Source organism: Papio anubis, chromosome 7 (genome assembly GCF_008728515.1).
Source record: "Papio anubis isolate 15944 chromosome 7, Panubis1.0, whole genome shotgun sequence".
Taxonomy (NCBI): Eukaryota; Metazoa; Chordata; class Mammalia; order Primates; family Cercopithecidae; genus Papio; species Papio anubis.
In genome coordinates, this window is record NC_044982.1 from 93,234,581 (window position 1) to 93,254,654 (window position 20,074).

The 20,074-nt window shown below is 36.1% G+C and overlaps 1 long non-coding RNA gene across 1 annotated transcript in view; it reads left to right on the top strand.

The window, feature by feature from the left end:
• The window catches only part of LOC103886051, a 46,009-nt gene that overhangs the window by 18,062 nt on the left and 7,873 nt on the right, over nt 1–20,074 (top strand). The window contains exon 3 of the long non-coding RNA XR_002523216.2: nt 3,252–3,450. This is a non-coding gene — a long non-coding RNA (uncharacterized LOC103886051). The remainder of the gene's footprint in view (nt 1–3,251; nt 3,451–20,074) is intronic.

Sequence of the window (20,074 nt, forward strand, 5' to 3'; positions counted from 1 at the left end):
AAAGCCTGCCTTACTGGATTATGGTGAGGAAAGGGGAGAGTGCATATTTAAAAAACAGATGAAGTGGCTGTGAACAAGCAGCAGGGAAGAGAGTTAGAGATACGGACTGAGTAGCCACAATATTTGGTTTCAATACCAACCCACCACTTTGTTGTTATACAGGCTCTCCGTGCCTCAGTTTCCTCACCTGTAAAATGGAAATAAATGCAGCCTCTTAGGGTTCTTGGAAGCAACCCAGGACATAGGGAAGTAATGTGCTTGTATAGCATCTGGCAGATGGTGGCTTTTATACCCACACTATTAGCTCTCATTTCTTACGAATTGGTTATGAATTAATCAGCCTGTCTGCATTTGCTATGGGTTAGTCTACTCTGGGTCAAGACACAGTCAAGTTTACGCCTATTTGGCCAGCACAACTGACCAGCATCCTGTTTCTTAGTTACATCTAAGGCTACCTGTTTCTTAGTTATCTGTTTCTTAGTTACATCTGTGTAGGCTGGGTGTGAAGGAGGCTGGCAAGGTTGAGGGGAAAAAACAAGGACCCTGAGCATTAAATAGAGTATATGCCGCCCTCCACCTACTCTAGAAGATTAAAGAGATGGATTTTCAAGCAGTTCTTCAGACTAATTTGTATGTATATCAAGAATTCAACTGGAGAAATTTTTTTAAAGGAGCGGGGGGCGGGGGGGGGGCGAAATATGATGCTCTCACAGCCCCAGTGGTGTTGCCACATTCATTTTACTAGCACGTTCATTCTTTAGTACTTTCATGGCTTGACATGAGGGAGGAATTCGCATGTCATGGAAGATAACATCTCACTGTTGCCAAAGGAGTCTATTCAGACATGCATGTTAGTGGGTTGATAACTTATTCGGTATTGCAGAGGACTCAAAGATAGACATTTCGCCTTTTATCTTCATCTCTGTGCTCCCTGCATACTAAAGATAGTGCAAAACAGTCAGATACATCTTAACTAACCCATACAGAAAAGAGGGACTTTTGCTAGCCTGCTGCAAGGGCTGCAAAGTTAAGGGAACAAGGTGTCACATGGCCTAATGACAAATGAATTAAACATGTTTATGCACCCAACGTGAGCTGTCTGTGAATGTAATTTTAATGCACAAATCTAGTGATAATTTGGCAAGAAGTGTAAAATAAATAGAATCTAAACATTTTGGCTGCTGTCTGGAAGGGGTGAGATAAAAGAGTGAATAGTGAGGTTGCAATAACAAAAAACGTAGGTTAAGTTATAAATGAAAGTTTTCATATTAGTTGACATGTATTTTGGGGTAAAGGAAGGAAAAATGAGAACTTATTTAAACAATGGCTCTAACATGCATTAAAACAGAGAACCCCCTAATTCCCTGTGCATTCTTAGACAGATGAGTACCAGGACTATCTCTTAGACACATGAGTACCAGGACTATCTGTTAGACACTGTACAAAAGCATTATCTATCCTCTATGTTGCACTAATCATTGACTACTTATTCTTTATTCTAATAGTATTTTTTTCTCTATCATAATTATTTATGGGGGTTATTGAAAGGGATTTATTAAAGATTATGTGCTAAATACATTTCAAATACGTGAGAGAAAGTTGGCCACAAAGACAGTGATCCAATTATTTAGGTCAAGAAAATCAAAGTAACATTGATAAAAAAAAAGAAAACTAAAGCCAAAAAGTAACATTTAGAGTCAACATTTCTAATTGACTTTTCATATTCAGTTAGAATTTGTAGTGTGATGAAAATATAAAACTGTTGTTATGTACATAGCAAATTGATTTTTTTAATACAAAACAAAAACTGTTGATGGTCACTGTTGTTCTTTTTACAGTGCTTGAAAACAGATTGGAAGAATATGAACCAAGATGAAACAAAGTGGTTCATTCGATTGGAAGATTTCATGTGATTTCTATTTTGTGCTTTCTATTTTTGTCCTAGGTATTGCTAAATATAGGTTAACTTTGTATTTCTAAAATTAACATGTATATTTTATAACCATGAAAACGTGTGCTTCTTAAAAATATTTGCTATATTAACATTGTTTATATGTATGAACCATATTGCTCCCAATTTTATTTCAATCCTACATTCTACTTAACATCTTTGCAAGCCTCTTCTAAACATGTTCGATATCGAAAAAAACTACTAGCAGACCTGCAAAAGTTCGCCCCGGACACCATTTAGAAAAATATATAGTGTTTTTCATGGCCAAGTGACAAAATACATGATTTATTTAGAAACTTCACCAGTCCTCAGTACAGTAAGCTGCAATGCACTTATCACTCAAAAATGGGTTCAAATTATTCCAGATAAAATTTATAGTTTAGTAGCTGTTAGAAGAATCCTAGATATTATTAATACATGTAACTAAAAGTATTATACATTCAGCAACATACAATCTGTTCACATTCTTTAAAGCAGGGGTGTCCAATCTTTTGGCTTCACTGGGTCACACTGGAAGAAGAATTGTCTTGGGCCACACATAGAATACACTAACAGTAACGATAGCTGATGAGCTAAAAATTAATAATGATAATAATCTCACGTTTTAGGAAAGTTTACAATTTGCATTCGACTGCATTCAAAGCCATCCTGGACAGCATGTTGCCCGGAGGCAGCAGGTTGGACAAGCTTCCTTTAAAGTGTTTGTGCTGATGTTTCTACTATAAATTTAAGCAATATATTAGCCATACCTCTCTGGTTTAACTCCCTCTCTTGCTTTCACTTGACTTTTAAAAGATATTTGTACTCTTGCTAGCATAACAAAAAGTGATGTGGACAACAAATGTGTTTATCTTGTAACTACAGAGAACTAATCTGAAAAATTCAGGTACCATCTAAAATTGTCTAATCTGTGTAGCTATTCATGATAAGTTAGAAAAGTTCACTCTTCGCCTTCGTGCAAAGTAGCTCTCCTTTAAAAGAAAGTTCCTTAGCTTTAGCACTTCCTAGCATTGTCCAGATGGGCACAAGATTTCTTTCCTTCATTTTCCAGTCCTACGGTGAGCGAGTCCTACGGCAGCTTCATGGAAATCCTCGAGTGCATAGGTACATCACTAACTCAAGAAATATTTAAAAATAAATTATAAGTGTAAATGCATTTTTATAGTAAGGCCGTATGCTTTAAAATATAAATCTATAATATTTATATATAGACTGCTATTATGCAGCAGTCATAATCTCCTGTGAGAATAGCTGATGTTCTATGCCTTTGCATCCCACCTGGAATGATTTTAACTTTCAGCTTCTCTTCAAGAGCACCTGGATTTAGCCCCTGTGACTTATGGCTGCATCAGTTCATACAGAAATGCGTTGTACCACTCCAAAGGAAGTAGTTTATCTTCTACATGACAACACCTGCACATCTCCAAAAGCTGAAATAACTCTGAATACGCAAAGCCAGCATGGCTTTCAAAGGAATCCAGACACTAATTATAAACCTGGTAAGCAGGAATTTGCAGAAATAGAACAGAGCCATGCTGGGAGATCTGTCTTTCATTGTTTGTCTATTTATAAATTGATGTTGGGCTAAACTCCTGGGTAATTTGACTTAAACACATGACACAATGCTAATAATTCAGAAATTAGTTGATTTGGAAAGAATTGGTAAATAATCTTTTGTCCAGCAAACTTTTTCTTTGATTTTTCAAATTAATTTGTGGGCTCAAATGCAATTGTGTCAGCACGTTCAATATTTTGGTTTCTTCTTTAGAACTAACAGTAAGTCCCCTCAATATATAACATGAGAGATGTTTTCACTATATGCTTACTCCTATTTCCTAATCACTGTTATTAGCTGTTTGTTTATATTTTTAATACATAGAATCTAAATGTACCCAAATACACTAACACAAGAGAAATATCTTTTCCTATATAAAGTATTTATGAATATCAATTTTATGGGAATTTCTTTGATGCTTCTGGTAAGATCCAAATGCATTTCAGGTCCATAGTGACGTCAGGATGAAAATTGCCCTGTGTTATGGTCAACTTCACATCCAATGGATTGTGTCCATAAATTTACATTTCCTTAATACCTCTGGCTATAGGTTTGAGCCTGATAAATGTGACACCATTGGAGGTCCATTAAAAATGTGGCCCACATTAGATGCATCCATTAGATAATACTTTATTCATTGACAGCTTGGTGTATCTTGTTTTAAATCTCTTTTGCCTATGCTCAAACAAGAAAGCTAGCAAGGAATATTGGCATAAACTCATTTTCAGTAGCTGTTTTATAAATATTGTTAAATATTGTTAACGAAATATTGTAAAATGCCATTATCCACTAAGGTAATCAGCCACATAACTTCAACTAGAGTCTCTATGCAGCAGACTTCTAAATATAAATCTCCAGCTGCCATCTTTTTAATGAGTCATTTGAATTTAACTGCCCTAGACCAGCAAAACATGTCTTTTCCAAAGTTCTAAGGTTCTGGCTTGTCTTCTGAGTCTTACTTTTGTGAAAGTTACAACCATAGCCTTCACCATTCCCTTGAAATCCTTGAATTGGGCACTGGTTTCTCCTTTGCTTTCTTTTTCTTACATGTGTCATAAGTTACACACTGAGGCTGTTCTGCCTTGCAGTTCTTATTTCCATTTTTCTCTTTCTCTTTGCACTCTTGTGACATGCATTTAAGCTATCAGTATTTACTGCAGAGACATCAATAACTTCTCAGTTGCTCTTTCCATCTACCATCTCTCCTGACCTTAGTCCATTTGGGAACTACTGCCAAATTAAGATTTCCTTTAGCAGATTTTTGCTGTAAGAACTTTGTTTCAAACCTTCAGTTGTCCTGAAATCCAAACTTCTCGAATAAACCCTTTTATATTTTGTCTCCACACTTTTTTTTTTTTTTTGAGATGGAGTCTCACTCTGTCACCCAGACTAGAGTGTAGTGGTGCGATCTCAACTTACCACAACCTCCACCTCCTGGGTTCAAGCGATTCTCCTGCCTCAGCCTCCTGAGTAACTGGGATTACAGGTGTGCACCACCATGCCTGGCTAATTTTTGTATTTTTAGTAGAGACAAGGTTTCACCATGTTGGCCAGGCGGGTCTTGAACTCCTGACCTCAGATTATCCACCCACCTCTGCCTTCTAAAGTGCTGGGATTACAGGCGTGAGCCACCATGCCCAGCCAACACACTTATTTTTTTAAGAACTATTACTTTTAGCTCTGACGTGTAAAGACATTGGAAAGAGTCACTCCCTTACTTACAATAAGAAAAAGCTGGACAAGTAAAAAACCAATAACTTATCTTAGACTCATCAGAGAAGAGATGTGGCAAAGTAAGCTGCCATCCTGAAACCTGAAGACTCAGAGACATCCAAAAAGTTACATCATTGGAGATCTACTCACCAGGAGCAGAAGGCCCGGGAGCGGTAAACTGGTGGGAACACTTGAATGGTTGATAAATTGCTGGCGGCTGAGCATGCATTAGTGTGAGGGGGAAAAAGCTACTGGAGGCTACAGTCTTAGAAGGCCCTCTGCTGTTTTGACCTGCCTTCCAAGAATCCACCAGGTTCTCACTGTGGGGATCCAAGAAAGACCCTTTCATGGCTTTGGCATGGAAAAGGGAGGTATGAACATTCTGATACATGTGCTGAACCTTTTTCATAACAAAGTCTTGCTCTTCAGGGAAAATGACTTTGCCAGAATGTAATTCTGAAAACTTATTCCAGCTGGAGGAAGAGAATTCCTCTCTATTCCAGTCCTGTATAATCTTCCTATTTGACCTAAGTTCGGGGATGGAGGTGAGGGCAACACAATGAATGAGAAACAGGGTTTCAAGGAAAACAGATCGGGAATACTGCAGTAAGAAGGGGTGGGAAGAGGGGGCTATACAGTGTAGGAGGGACAGAAACATGAAGGAGAAAGGAAGGCCACATCCCTTAGACAGAGGCCCAAGAAAAGACTGAGACTTAAATAGAAGATTATAGAATATCCCCCTCCTCTTCAATCTACCACCATCGAATAGGGCTGCAGTACAATAATAGTGGGTTACAGCTGAAAGAACTGAAAGACATAAACTCTCTCCAAGGAGCAGTACATAGGAAATTCCCAAAGGCAAGAGGGCAGACAAACACAAGGAATAGGGAAATTGAAACTCCTAGTCCCTACAGCTATAACAAAAATTATACAAAGCCTTGACTCCTAACCAGATTCACATGAATTCTCACATTAAAGCTCTATTTACCTCAGTTTGTATTTCCCAATACATGTCCAGCTTTCAGGCAAAAATGGTAAGTCATGTTAAAAGGCAATGAAAAACAGTCTGAATAAAATATAACCATTTTTATATTATATATAATATAATATAATTATATTATATATGCACATTCATATATGACACAGATGTTGGCATTTTCTGACAGCAAAATTAAAATCTCTGATCAATATGTTAAGAACTGTTTTGAAAAAATTAGAAAACATGCAAAGAAAAAAATGAAAAAACCAACAATGGACAAAATCAAAGATTAAAAACTATAAGAAAACATTTTAAAATGCTAGAAATCAAAGAATGAATAAAGTATGTCATTGTTTACTGAAAATATTCTTCTACTAAAGAATGAAGAATGAAGAACTGTCTTAGAACATGAATAACATTCTATAAATGAACAATGTATTTAGTAGAATCATTCTGTGGATATAGCCAAGGAGAAAATTAATATAGTAGAAGATGTGACAATAGAAACAACTGAAACAGAAATATAAGGAGAAAAAAATGAAAAAACAACAGAATATCTAAGAATTGAGGAACAGTTTCCAAAGGTGCACAATTGCAGTAGCAGAAAAAGAGGGAAAAAATGGAGTAGAACTATTTGAAGTAATAATGGCTAAGACCTTTCTAAATTAATGACAGACACCAAATTACATGTCCAGGTGAGCTCAGAAAACACCAAACAGAATAAACACCAAATACACACACACACATATATGCACACACACACATGCACATTATATTCAAATTTCAAATAATTAAAGATAAATAGAAAATCTTGAAGAATGTCAGAGAAGAAAACATTATTTCTCTTACAGCAGAATAAAGATTAGAATCATATCAGACTTCTCTTCAGAAAACATGTAATCATAAGAGAGTGCAGTAAATATTTAAGTGTTGAAAGAAAAATACTACAAACATGGAATCCTATATCCTTCAAGTTATCCTTCAGCATTGAAGGAGAAATAGACTTTCTCAGATAAATAAAAACTGAAGGAGTTCCTTGTGAGCACACCTTCCCCTGCACAAAATGTTAAAGACGTTTTTAGGCAAAAGAAAAAAACTATAGAGGTCAGAAATTTGGCTCTACCTAAAGAATGTGTTAGGAAAATAAACAATAATAAGATCCATCAATATCACAAGAAACAGGAAAGAGGAATTGAGAATGCTCTGCTATAAAGTGCCTGTACAATATATTAAGTGGTATGGTGTTATCAGAGGATAGATACAGTTTACTTTAAAATGTATATTGTAAACTCTAGGATAATAACTAATTAACTTAAAAAGAGATAAATGATATGACAAGAAATAAAAATGAAATCATATAAAATGCTCAATTAAGACCAAAGAAGGAAGAAAAGTTGGCGGGGGGAAGAAACAAAGAGTAAATTCAACAAACTTAAAACTAGCTACTGGTAGATAATATTCCAATTATATTAATACTCACTTTAAATATGTGTGGTCTAAATGTGCCATTTAATTGTCAGAATAGATTAAAACACCAAACTGTATTTTGTCTACAAGAAACCAATTTTAATCATTTATATTTAATATCTAGACATAAAATTTATATGCAGAAATGTTAAAATTAAAGGGATAGAGAAAGATATCATGCTAACACTAATCAAGAGAAAGCCAGAGAATATTAACTTCAGATTTCATAACAAAGTAAATGATCAAGGGTAAAAAGAAACATTACATGATAAACAGGCCAATATTGCCAAAACATATAACAACTCTAAACATGTATGCACTGAAAACAGAGCCTTAGAATAAATGAGATAAAAACTGATAGAACTGAAAGAAGGAATAGACAAATCCCCTAGTATCGTGTTGGATACTTGAATACTTGTCTGGCAGCAACAGATAGATCCAGCAGGTAGAAAATTGGTAAGAATATAGATGATCTGAACAGCACTATAAATCAACTTGATCTAATTGGCATTTATAGAGTATCCCATCCAACAGCAGCAGATTATCCATTCTTCTCCAGTTTGAATGGAACATTCAGAAAGTTAAACTACATCCAGTAGCATGAAAAACAAATTCAGCAAATAGAATAGAAATTATACAAATTTCTTTTCCAAGATTTGTCTTTCTCTGCTTCATTTACAACTGAATTTATCAAAACCAGACCACCTGCTATTTCCAGCATATATCATATTTTTTCCTACCTCACTTCTCTCATTTATTTACTGAATATATCCTTAAGGATATTAGAGTATGTATTGAGATATAGTATAGTCTCACTTTAGACCATAAGCACCTTAAGGGTGTATTTTACTTTTGTTTTTGTTCCTTCACATTCTCCCATTCCAATATCTGAAAGTCTACTTTGTTTTCATTAGTGATTTTTCTACATGGACAAACTGGCTATACTCCTAAAAAATTATATCCTTAAAAATTCTAGAGTGAAGTTACATTCATGCAAGGACATGGACCTTACATTCCTTAACCTTTTGAATAAACTTTAATGTGAAATGTAAAAAAATCTTTAATACAGTTTAACTCTCTAGGATATCCTTTTTTTTTTTTTTTTTTTTTTTTTTTTGAGACAGGTACTTGTTCTTTCACCTAGGCTGGAGTGCAATGATGCAGTAATAGCTTACTTCAGCCACAAATTTCTGGGCTCAAGTAATCTTCCTGCCTAAGCCTCTGGACTAGCTAGAACTACAAGTGCATACCACCATGCCCAGGCAATTTTTAATTCTTACTATCTTTGTTGTGTGGAGATGTGGTCTTGCTATGTTGCCCAGTCTGGTCTTGAACTCTTGCCCTCAAGTGATTCTCCCACCTTGGACTCCCAAAGTGTTGGGATTATAGACACTTGCAACTGTGCCTGGCCTTAGAATAGCCTTTTAAATGTTATGTTTCAATTAAAGTATTAGCAAAGCATGACTTACTTACGTTTATGACACCATAAATTATGTTTGCTTTGAGCAATTCCCTATTCCCTTTCCATAAGAAAGTTGCTAAGTCTCAGAAGCCAGTATGGCCAACCAAGAATTTTGGGTCAAAATCAAAGTCTTTTTAGACTGGAAATTTGGGAAGAATCTTTGCATTTTGCATAGAGCACTGATATGGTTTGGCTCTGTCCCCACCAAATCTCATCTTTAATTGTAACTTCCACAATTCTTACAGGTCATGGGAGGAACCCAGTGGGAGGTGATTGAATCATGGGGGCAGGTCTTTCCTGCACTGTTCTTATGATAGTGAATGAGTCTCATGAAATCTGACAGTTTTAAAAATGGGAGTTTCCCTGAGAAGCTCTCTTTGCCTGCTGCCATACAGGTAAGATGTGACTTGCTCCTCCTTTCCTTCCATGATGATTATGAGGCTTCCCCCATCATGTGGAACTGTAAGTCTCATCAAACCTCTTTCCTTTGTAAGTTGCTCAGTCTCAGATATGTCTTTATCAGCAGTGCAAGAACAGACTAATATAGTAAATTGGTACCAGAAGTGGGGTGTTGCTGAAAAGATACTTGAAAATGTAGAAGCCATGTTGGAACTGGGTAACAGGCAGAGGCTGGAACAGTTTTGAGGGCTCAGAAGAAGACCGGAAAATGTGGGAAAGTTTGGAACTCCCTAGAGACTTGTTAAATGGCTTTGACCAAAATGCTGATAATGATATGGACAATGAAATCCAGGCTGAGGTGGTCTCAGATGGAGATGAGGAACTTGTGGGGAACTGGAGGAAAGGTGACTCTTGTTATGTTTCACCAAACAGACTGGTGGCATTTTGCACCTGCCCTAGAGATTTGTGAAACTCTGAACTGGAAAGAGATGATTTAGGGTATCTGGCAGGAGAAATTGCTAAACAGCAAAGCATTCAAGAGGTGACTTTGGCTTGTTGGAGGCAGTTGGGTATTGTTAAAGGCATTCAGTTTTATAAGGGAAGCAGAGTATAAAAGTTCAGAAAATTTGCAGCTTAACAATGTGATAGAAAAGAAAATCCCATTTTCTGAGGAGAAATTCAAGCAGGCTGCAGAAATTTGCATAAGTAATGAGAAGCACAATGTTAATCCCCAAGAAAATGGGGAAAATGTCTCCAGGGCATATCAGAGAGCTTTGCAGCAACCCCTCTCATCACAGGCTCGGAGGACTAAGAGGAAAAAGTGGTTTCATGGGCCAGGCCAAGGGTCCCCATGCTGTGTGCAGCCTAGTGATTTGGTGCCCTGTATCCCAGCCACTCAAGCTGTGTCTGAAGGGGGCCAGCATAGAGCTTGGGTCGTAGGCTTCAGAGGGTGCAAGCCTCAAGGCTTGGCAACTTCCACATGGTGTTAAGCCTGCGAGTGCACAGAAATCAAGAATTGAAGTTTGAGAACCTCCACCTAGATTTCAGAGGATATATGGAAAAGTCTGGATGTCCAAGCAGAAGTTTGCTGTGGGGGTGGGGCTGTCATGGAGAACCTCTGCTAGGGCAGTGCAGAAGGGAAATATGGGGTCAGAGCCCCCACACAGTGTCCCTACTGAGCCACTGCCTAGTAGAGCTGTGAGAAGAGTGCCACTGTCCTCCAGTGGCAGAATGGCAGATCCACTGACAGCTTGCACCATATGCCTGGAAAAGCCAAAGACACTCAATGCCAGCCCATGAAAGCAGCAGAGAGGGAGGTTGTACCTTCCAAGCCAAAGTGATGGAGCTGTCCAAGAACATGGGAACCCACCTCTTGCATCAGCGTGACCCAGATGCGAGACATGCAGTCAAAGGAGATCATTCTGGAGCTTTAAGATTTGACTGCCCCTCTGAATTTCATACTCGCATGGGACCTGTTGCCCCTTTGTTTTAGCCAATTTCTCCCATTTGGAATGGCTGTATTTACCCAATACCTGTATCTGGGAAGTAACTAACTTGCTTTGGATTTTACAGGCTCATAAGCGTAAGGGACTTGCCTTGTCTCAGATAAGACACTGGACTGTGGACTTTTGAGATAATGCTGACATGAGTGAAGACTTTGCGGGACTGTTGTGAGGGCATAATTGTTTAGAAATGTGAGGGCATGAGATTTGGGAGGGGTCGGGGTGGAATGATATGGTATGGCTGTGTTCTCACCAAATCTCATCTTGAATTGTAACTCCCATAATTCCCATGTGTCATGGGAGGAACCCAGTGGGAGGTGATTGAATTATGGGATGGGTCTTTCCTGTGCTATTTTCATGATAGTGAATAGGTATCATGAAATCCGATGGTTTTAAAAACAGGAGTTTTCCAGCACAAGCTCTCTTTGCCTGCTCCCATCCTTGCAAGATGTGTCTTGCTCCACCTTGCCTTCCACTATGATTGCATGGCCTCCCCAGCCATGTGGAACTATAAGTCCGATTAAACCTCTTTCTTTTGTAAATTGTTCAGTCTCAGATTTTTACACTTAGTATGCCAGGAAATTAAAAAAATCAAAATCACAAATGCTAGTCTCCCTAAACTCTACCTACCAATCAGTTGTAGCATCTAGAGTCCATTAAATTGGTTTAAGTGAGTAGATGCAGTATATATGAATGCATTTAGGAGTAATATCTTACCTTTAACATTAAGGATTAAGTCACTACAAAAATTAAAACCTAGACTCTTACTCCCTGTTCATTAAAGATTTTAAATTTTATTTATAACACTGTACTGTGTGAAATGTGATTACTATAGTGTTAACCAAATAAAATATCTAAAAGTGCTTTCATCCCCATACTAAATTTTATCTTTTTATTGATGTGAACAATGACCTCCCTAAATCATTAATTACATCTAAGTGAATTGCAAGTGTAATTTTGTCATTTGGTCTGATTCTCCCAGAAAACATGAATAAGTGAACTATGGTATCATCCCTGAAAAAATTCCTTCCAAACAGAAGTGAAACAGCCCTCAATCCATTGCATGCAAATGAAACATATGGTTCCTATTTAGACCAACTCATCAAGTCTTTAAGTAAACAAAGATGGCAGATACAGAATCCTATTGATGTGTTTCTCTTACGGGTTTTGTCTGTTAACCTGTGGGAGAATTTATCTCTAGTCAAGCTACCAAAATTCTCCTTCGCTAATGTAAGTCTTATTTATTTTTAAAGGGAAACAAAAAGTGTCAAATCATAGGTTTTTTCAATGCAGAAATGTACTGTTTTTTATAACGCTATTCAATATACTTATTGTCTTTTAAATAGGGCATTGCATTTCCAGCATTTCTTTTAGCAAAAGATGCTTTATTTCTTTTAAAAAGAAATCTCAGCATAATCCCTAGAAATTTAAATAACTTTATTATTTGCATTTCAAATTTTAACTGAAGAAACTGAAGTCAATTTCAGAAAGCACAGCTACTAAAAGAAATTAACATGAAAAGCATAGTTTTATCTAAGCTGTTTCTTTACTATTAATTTTTAATCTCCTAGACTCAAAGTAGTCCAACAATGCACACTTCTATTTCTCCTTTTTGAATTTAAAAATACTGAATGCATTATGAAGTCAAGTTGTAGTTTGTGGACTCATGCACATTCCTCCACAGAAAGAAAATAAACACTGGGTGATTATTTGAACACAAATAGGGTGATGTAGCTACTCATTTCAAAAATGCGAGCTTTGTCTGTGAACAGCAGATGCAGACAAGTGTGTGTGCCTGATAACACGGATACAAGATGGATACAAATGCTATCAGCAATCTCGTGTATTAGGAATGTGGCCACAACAGCTAAGTTGACATCACCAGAGCAAATACAAATTTTTTTCTTCCCTAAAGAAGGTTAGTCAAACTCAGGTTTTCTTCTAGATATTTTAGATATCTTTTAGATAAGTGCTTTTCAAACTTTAATACCTGTATGATCATCTAGTGATCTCGTTAAAATACATGTTACAAATCAGAAGGTCTGGACTGGGGTCCAATAATTTGCATTTCTAACAAGTTCTGAGGTGATCTTGAGAATACATTTCTGAGGACAGTATTTAAGTAGTAAGGTGTTAGAACATCACTCCAAGCATTCATGAGGAGCTTAATAATATATTGTTATAAATTGTTACTTTATATTAAGTGGCATTTTTGGCTATGTAGACACGTACTAAAGTTAACAATTACATTTTCACATCACATTTGGATGGCTTTAGATACTATGTAGATAAAACCTATTTTGGTGGCTCAGAGTATTTTGGAGGGTAATACATTCTATTTTGAGTCCTTTTCCAGGGAATCAAATTTGGGATACCAAAAGCAATCTACTGTATTTGTCAGAAGGATGATCATTGTTTTCTGTATTGGCAAGAATCTCTTTTAGTTTTGTTTCTTCACTTTGCCTTAGTTCACATGTTATCATCCACTATTATATATGCAACAGGAAGACACAAGATGCTCAATCAAGTAGGCACTTGTTGATTTCAGAGTTAACACCTCACTATCAGATATTAATAAGGCAGGACAAATAAGGCATTGTCCCTAATTTTAATGCAGTAACTAAATTGGGGAGATAAATATGTGGAATATTCTGAGGGTGAAGTGGTCGCCTTAGTTAGGGGAGAATGATGGAAAGTTTTATGGAAGGGATGACTGTGATTGGGCAGAGCTCAGAAAGCTGAAAAGGACTTGGACAGCTAGACAGATTTGTCCATGACATTGAAAAGGAAGCCTATGCAGTTTCTTGAAGTACACAAATGTTTGGCTTGTTGGAGGCAGTGCAAATACTAGTGGGAAAATCAGTAGGAAAGATGGTGGAGGGTATAATGGGAATAGGCTATGGAAATTCTGTTAAGCAGGCTCAAGGACTTATATTTTTATCCTGGCAGTATAGAGTCACTAATGAATTTTAAGTAGGGTAATGATGTGATAAGATTATTTTTCCCATAGGTTCTTTATCTACCTTCACTTCAAGGTTATACAGAAAACATCTCTTCCACATAATGTACATTCCGATGAAAGCCCTTTCAGAGGTCAGTGTTTGTTTGTTAGATTCTCCATAATTTTATTTTTACCATGACTATATAGTACACAAATTCTAATTTTTGCCTCAGCGATTAGAATTATTTTCAACCCACTATAGCCAGTAATTGAATTGTGTTATCTCTCCTTTCCTATCTTTTGCTTATGGGTATTTCAGCAAAAAAAAATCACAATGTTAACTCTCATGGAAGTTACTAAAACCCGGCGTTAAACTCCGAACTGCCATCCATAACCTCTTTAAGCCATGTTTCTCCAAAGTTGTCATTTCTCTGGGCTGAATTGTAGCCCTTGTACTATGCCACCTGTAAGCTTTACACATTTTTTAAAAAAGGTAATAAATGACTTTATTGTGTTTATTAGAAATCATTCATATTAATTATAAAAGATTATAATTAATCTTTTAAATTGTCTACAATATGTCTACAAAAAATTAAGAAAAAAATCCCTCTCTAAGCATTTATCCAAACAAATTTAAACCTATACAAATTTGTACAATAAACACCTCAATACCCTTTATATAGATTAATCTACTGTTTTAAATTATCATGTATGTTTCCTCTCTATACAATTGGTCAAATGAAGCATTTGAAAATAAGTCACATGTATTATTAACTAAAATACAGTTATGCCGAATGCATCTTCTAAAAATAAATACGTTATCCTTAAATAAGGACAGTACCCTTACATTAGGTTGGTGCAAACATCCCTAGTATACTAATATTGCCATTACTTTCAATGACAAAAACCACAATTACTTTTGCACCACCCTAATAATGGAGAAATGTAGCAGTAGTAACAGTACTATGGTAATAGTATTAACAATATTATTTTAAACACAGACCATATTCAATTGTCTCCAAAATAACTTTTATAGCATTTTAAAAATCAAAATTCAGATGCTGAGTTTTGCTTTTGTGTGTCTTACTCATTTGCAATCCATGAATGCCTGTGCATATATATTTATAGATATATATTTTGTTTTATGATCTAAATATTTTACTTTTGCATATTTAATTGGTTTTGGATTGAGGACTACCTATACTTTTTAATGTGTGGAATTTCTCTTTTTGTAGATTCTTAACATACACCCAATAATGGAGTTTGAGTTGTTAGTTCTTGTTCTTGTTATTTTTTTTTTGTTTTCTGTGTGGTTTCCAGAAAGGAAAGTAAAACAATTAAAAACTAACTTGGAGATGGAGTTTTTATTTCCACTTAGGATATAAAAACAACACACTGGAAATTCATTCCCATTTTAACCATGAGAAATAGCTGACAAGTATTCAAAATCACAACTTTGATCCCATCAAAGAGCTAAGATCATTAGCCCAACAAGTGAATTGAATTCCAAAGAATAGGAAGACTCTCCAAAGAGAGAGAAAACACTACTCTTATCTTTGGATGAACACAGGTAAAAGAAGTAGCCTCCATAAAAGCAAGTAAAAATAAAGTAGTTGAAATTTTTATAAATTATTAAAGAGCAAGTGTGGGCTAATGTTACAGTTTAGAATAACTAGTAACACTGGACACAGGGGAGTCTGTACTCACTTAAAGTTCCTTTTCATCTGCCTGTACTGGGTGCTCACAACATGTACTGGGGGCAGAATAGGAGACTGGAAATAACCCACTTATTGGTACATTAGGGGTTATTGACTGCTGCTGATGGAAGGCACAAAGTCTCTTTCAATACCTTGAATGATTATCTAAAATGAAGCAAAATTTTTAAGTCACTGAGTGAGGAACGGGAGTCCTACTTTCTAGCCCCTGAGCCCGAGTAAAGCTATTGATTTTGGTGGAGAAGTAGAAATAAAAGCCATATTTCCCTGAAGAAAAGGCAAGAAGCCATCTTGAATCCAGAATTCTGCACAAATAACAATTAGAGTGTGAAGAATACTGGATATGGACAGGACATCCTCTGGCTTGAGACCTCCACAGATACAGGACAGTTTGGTTGCCATTGGAGAAGACAAAAATGCTGAAAAAGGCTTACCCTCAAGGTACACTGGCCCTGCATAAGATTGAATCTGAAGCAGGAGGATATATAACCACCTCTAGTCCCCTACAATGCGCCAAGAATGGAGTCATGAGCAACAGCTGTCTACTACTGAAAAAGGGGCAAGAGTTTAGAGAGACTCCTCTGTGACAATTGTATATGGAGACTACTAATAGCATTCCACAATTTCAGGGCTTTAAATCTGTAGTGCCTTGAGGGTAACTATAGTGAAAAAGTGAAATTTAGCTTAATTTCTTACTAGATTTACTCAGCATCTCAAAGTAGTAGCCAGAGAAAAGATGTGCCAAATTATGGTCTTAATTATTACTTACCTCAGTCTCTAAATTTTTTTGGTTATAGAGAATGTCTCCTCTTCAATAAAACCTCTGATACATCCAAATTAACAAATAAACACTATAATTACCCATTTTTAAAAGATAAAGCATTAACAGAAACGAACTTAGAGTTAGAAGATACTTTAAAATAACTGTAAATTATATGTTAAAGGGTCTAGCATGATGGTTGACAATGTGAACGAAGAGATGTGATATTTTCATAGAAATAGAACACTATTTAAAATCAAATGAAAATCCTAGAAATAAAGAAATAGATATCAGAAATGAAGACTTTTTTTGACATATATACCAGTTTACTAGACACATCTGAGGAAAGGATTAGTTAACTTAATGATAGGTCAATAGAAATTATTCAACAGGATTACAAAAAGAAAACAGAATAAAAACAAGCACAATATCCAAAAGCTGTCAGAAAATATAAAATGATCTCACATACGTATAATTACCTTTCTGAAAGAAAATGAGGGAGACATTGGTCAGAGAAAATATTTTAAAAGGTGATAACTGAGAATTTCCCCAAATTAATGAAGAGATTTAAATCACAGATTGAAGAATCCCAGAAAAGTGCAAGAAGTATAAATACAGAAGAAAGAAATAGAAAAACTAGACATTTAAACCGAAGTGATGAAAACCAAAAATGAAGTAAAAATCTTAGCCAATTAGAGATAAAATAAACAAAACACACAGAGTCACATATATAAGCAATGCAGCAGACTTCTCATTATAAATTATGCAAGCCAGAAAGCAATGGAGTCATATTTTTAAAGTACTGAATTAGAACCCTGTGTACAGTAATAATGTTTTTCATAAATGAAAACAAGTTAAATACTTTTTTTTACACCAGGAAGGGATCAATTTATTGCCAAAGGCCTGCACTACAAGGAATCTACAAGGAATGCTAAAGGAAGGTTTATAGACAAGATATTACATGAATATTTGGATTCAAAAAATGCCAGAAATGATATAAATGATGCTAAATATATACAAATATAAGTGAGTCTGAAGACATGACTAAATTGCTGCAATCTCATGATAAAGCTTTAGTGGATGATGAGTTGTTTCTTTTTTTTTTTTTTTTCTTTTTTTTGAGACAGAGTCTGGCTCTGTCGCCCAGGCTGGAGTGCAGTGGCGCTATCTCGGCTCACTGCAAGCTCCGCCTCCTGGGCTCACTCCATTCTCCTGCCTCAGCCTCCCGAGTAGCTGGGACTACAGGCGCCCGCCACCTTGCCCGGCTATATTTTTGTATCTTTTAGTAGAGACAGGGTTTCACCGTGTTAGCCAGGATGGTCTCGATCTCCTGACCTCGTGATACACCAGTCTCGGCCTCCCAAAGTGCTGGGATTACAGGCCTGAGCCACCACGCCCGGCCGAGTTGTTTCTTATAGATGAGCAAAGAACATTGTTTCTGAGATGGAACATACAACTGGTACAAATGCTGTAAACACTATTGACGTGACAACAAAAACAATTAGACTATCAGATAAACTTAGTGAATCAAGCAGCCACAGGGTTTGAGAGGATTGATTTCAATTTTAAAAGAGGTTCTATTGTGAGTGAAATGCTATCAGACAGCATCACATGCTACAGGGAAATCTTTAACGAAGAATGTCAATTGATGCAGCAGACTTCATTGTGTCATTCTGATAAATTTCCACAGCCACTCCAGACTTCAGCAACCACTGCTCTGATCAGTCAGCAGTCATCAACATCAAGGCAAGAACCTCCTCCAGCAAAAATATTACAACTTGCTGAAAGCTCAGATTATTCTTAGCATTTTCAGCAATAAAGTATTTTTAATTAAGGCATTTTTTAGACTATAGTTTAGCAGACTATAGTATAGTATAAACAACTTTTGTATGCACTAGGACACCAAAAAAAGTGTAACTCACTGTCTTGCGATATTCACTTTATTTCTTTGGTCTAAACTGAGCCTGCAATATCTCTGAGGTAAGACTATAACTTTAATAGCTGTGTCATATCTTTTTTTTTTTTTGTTAATTGCTCAGATTTCCTGGTTCTTTGTATAGTGAAGAGCTTTGATAGTATCTTAATAATTTTTAGTAATATGTTATGAGACGTTGGAACCCATTAAGATCTTCTGGATAATTTTAAATTGTTCTTTACCGGTGAATTAACCCATTCTGCCTTGACCACAGATTCTGTTTCACCCTCTTTGGCTAACTGTTCCATTATCAGTTTAGTTTTCAAAGGCTTTGCTATTCCGAATGTACCAATCAAAATTTCAGCTAGGACTTGGGTAGTAGTTATATTTTAGTTCAGCTCTCAAAATGTTTGCTATGCTTCTTGGATTTGCTCTTGCTTATGCACTTTGGGAGGAAAAGCAGGAATTTTAGTTAACTTATGTACATAGTTAGAGTACTTCCTCTCTTCTTCTCAGTGTTTCTCACACATTGTCTAGTTTTAGAAGTCCCCTTTCCCAGGCTCTAGCTACAAGGTCAGTTTTTCTCTCAGAATTTTAGCCCCTTCACTGATATCAATGGGGAGAAGCAGCAATAAAAAGAAAGAAAAAACGGAATGTATATTTCCCCCTTGTTCTCCACACAGCATGGACCCCCACCCCCCTTTCTTGGTTTTGTATCCAAGTTGATGGGTTTCCTCCCAGTGTTTTAGGTTCCCTCTAAACCGGCTATTCCATTCAAGTGAACATGAGGTCATGAGAGTAATTTACATGAATATTTACTCTCTTTTAGTAGGGAATCAAAATGCAAGAAGCATATTTACCTATCTTAAAAGAAGCTGACTTCAAAGCTATTATAAGAATATATTCCTGCCTACGAAATTCTGTCTTACTAGTGAGGCCCATGAATTTCCCATCCAAACCATGAAGATTTGCTTCAATGTTTAGTGTGTTCTTTCTACTTAAGTTATCTAAAAATGTGTTAAATACTGAAGGCTTTTGCTAGAGAAACATTTAGAATTGCTTAATAAATTTTATTTTAGGGGGCTTAAAGATCAATGTACCATTTTGAATTAATTGTTCATACAGTGCTAATGATTTTCCATCATATATTTCTTATGTTAATATTTATTTTTGCTAATGTAGACCAAAGGTTGTTCTAAGAACTGAATTTGGATGCTTTTATCCATCATGTTATCATCATGCAGGAGCACAGCTTCTTTGCTACTAAAATTAAAATGTCCTATTATACGGTATTTATGCTATGGGTGTTCTCACTAAAGTGGAACTTTTATATTATGTCATTAAAATGAATATTAAAGTGGTACAATGGCAAAATATAGATTTTCATAATTCTTTGGCATAGAGAAATTCTAATGTGGAAGTACAAATGGAATACAATAGAAAGTCCTGGATTGAAGTCTTTGATTTAAAAGGAGGGCCATGTAGTTTTAAAAAGATGTAGCTTAAATTCCTTTAACTCTTTCATTAATTAAAGTGACTAAATAAATAGAGTTTCTAAATATTATTACTATCTCTCTCTCTCTCTCTCTCTCTCTTTTTTTTTTTAAAGACTGAGTGGGTCTCACTCTGTTGCCCAGGCTGGAGTATAGTGGTGCCATCATAGCTCACTGTAACCTTGAATCCCTTGGCTTATTCGATCCTTCTACCTCAGTCTC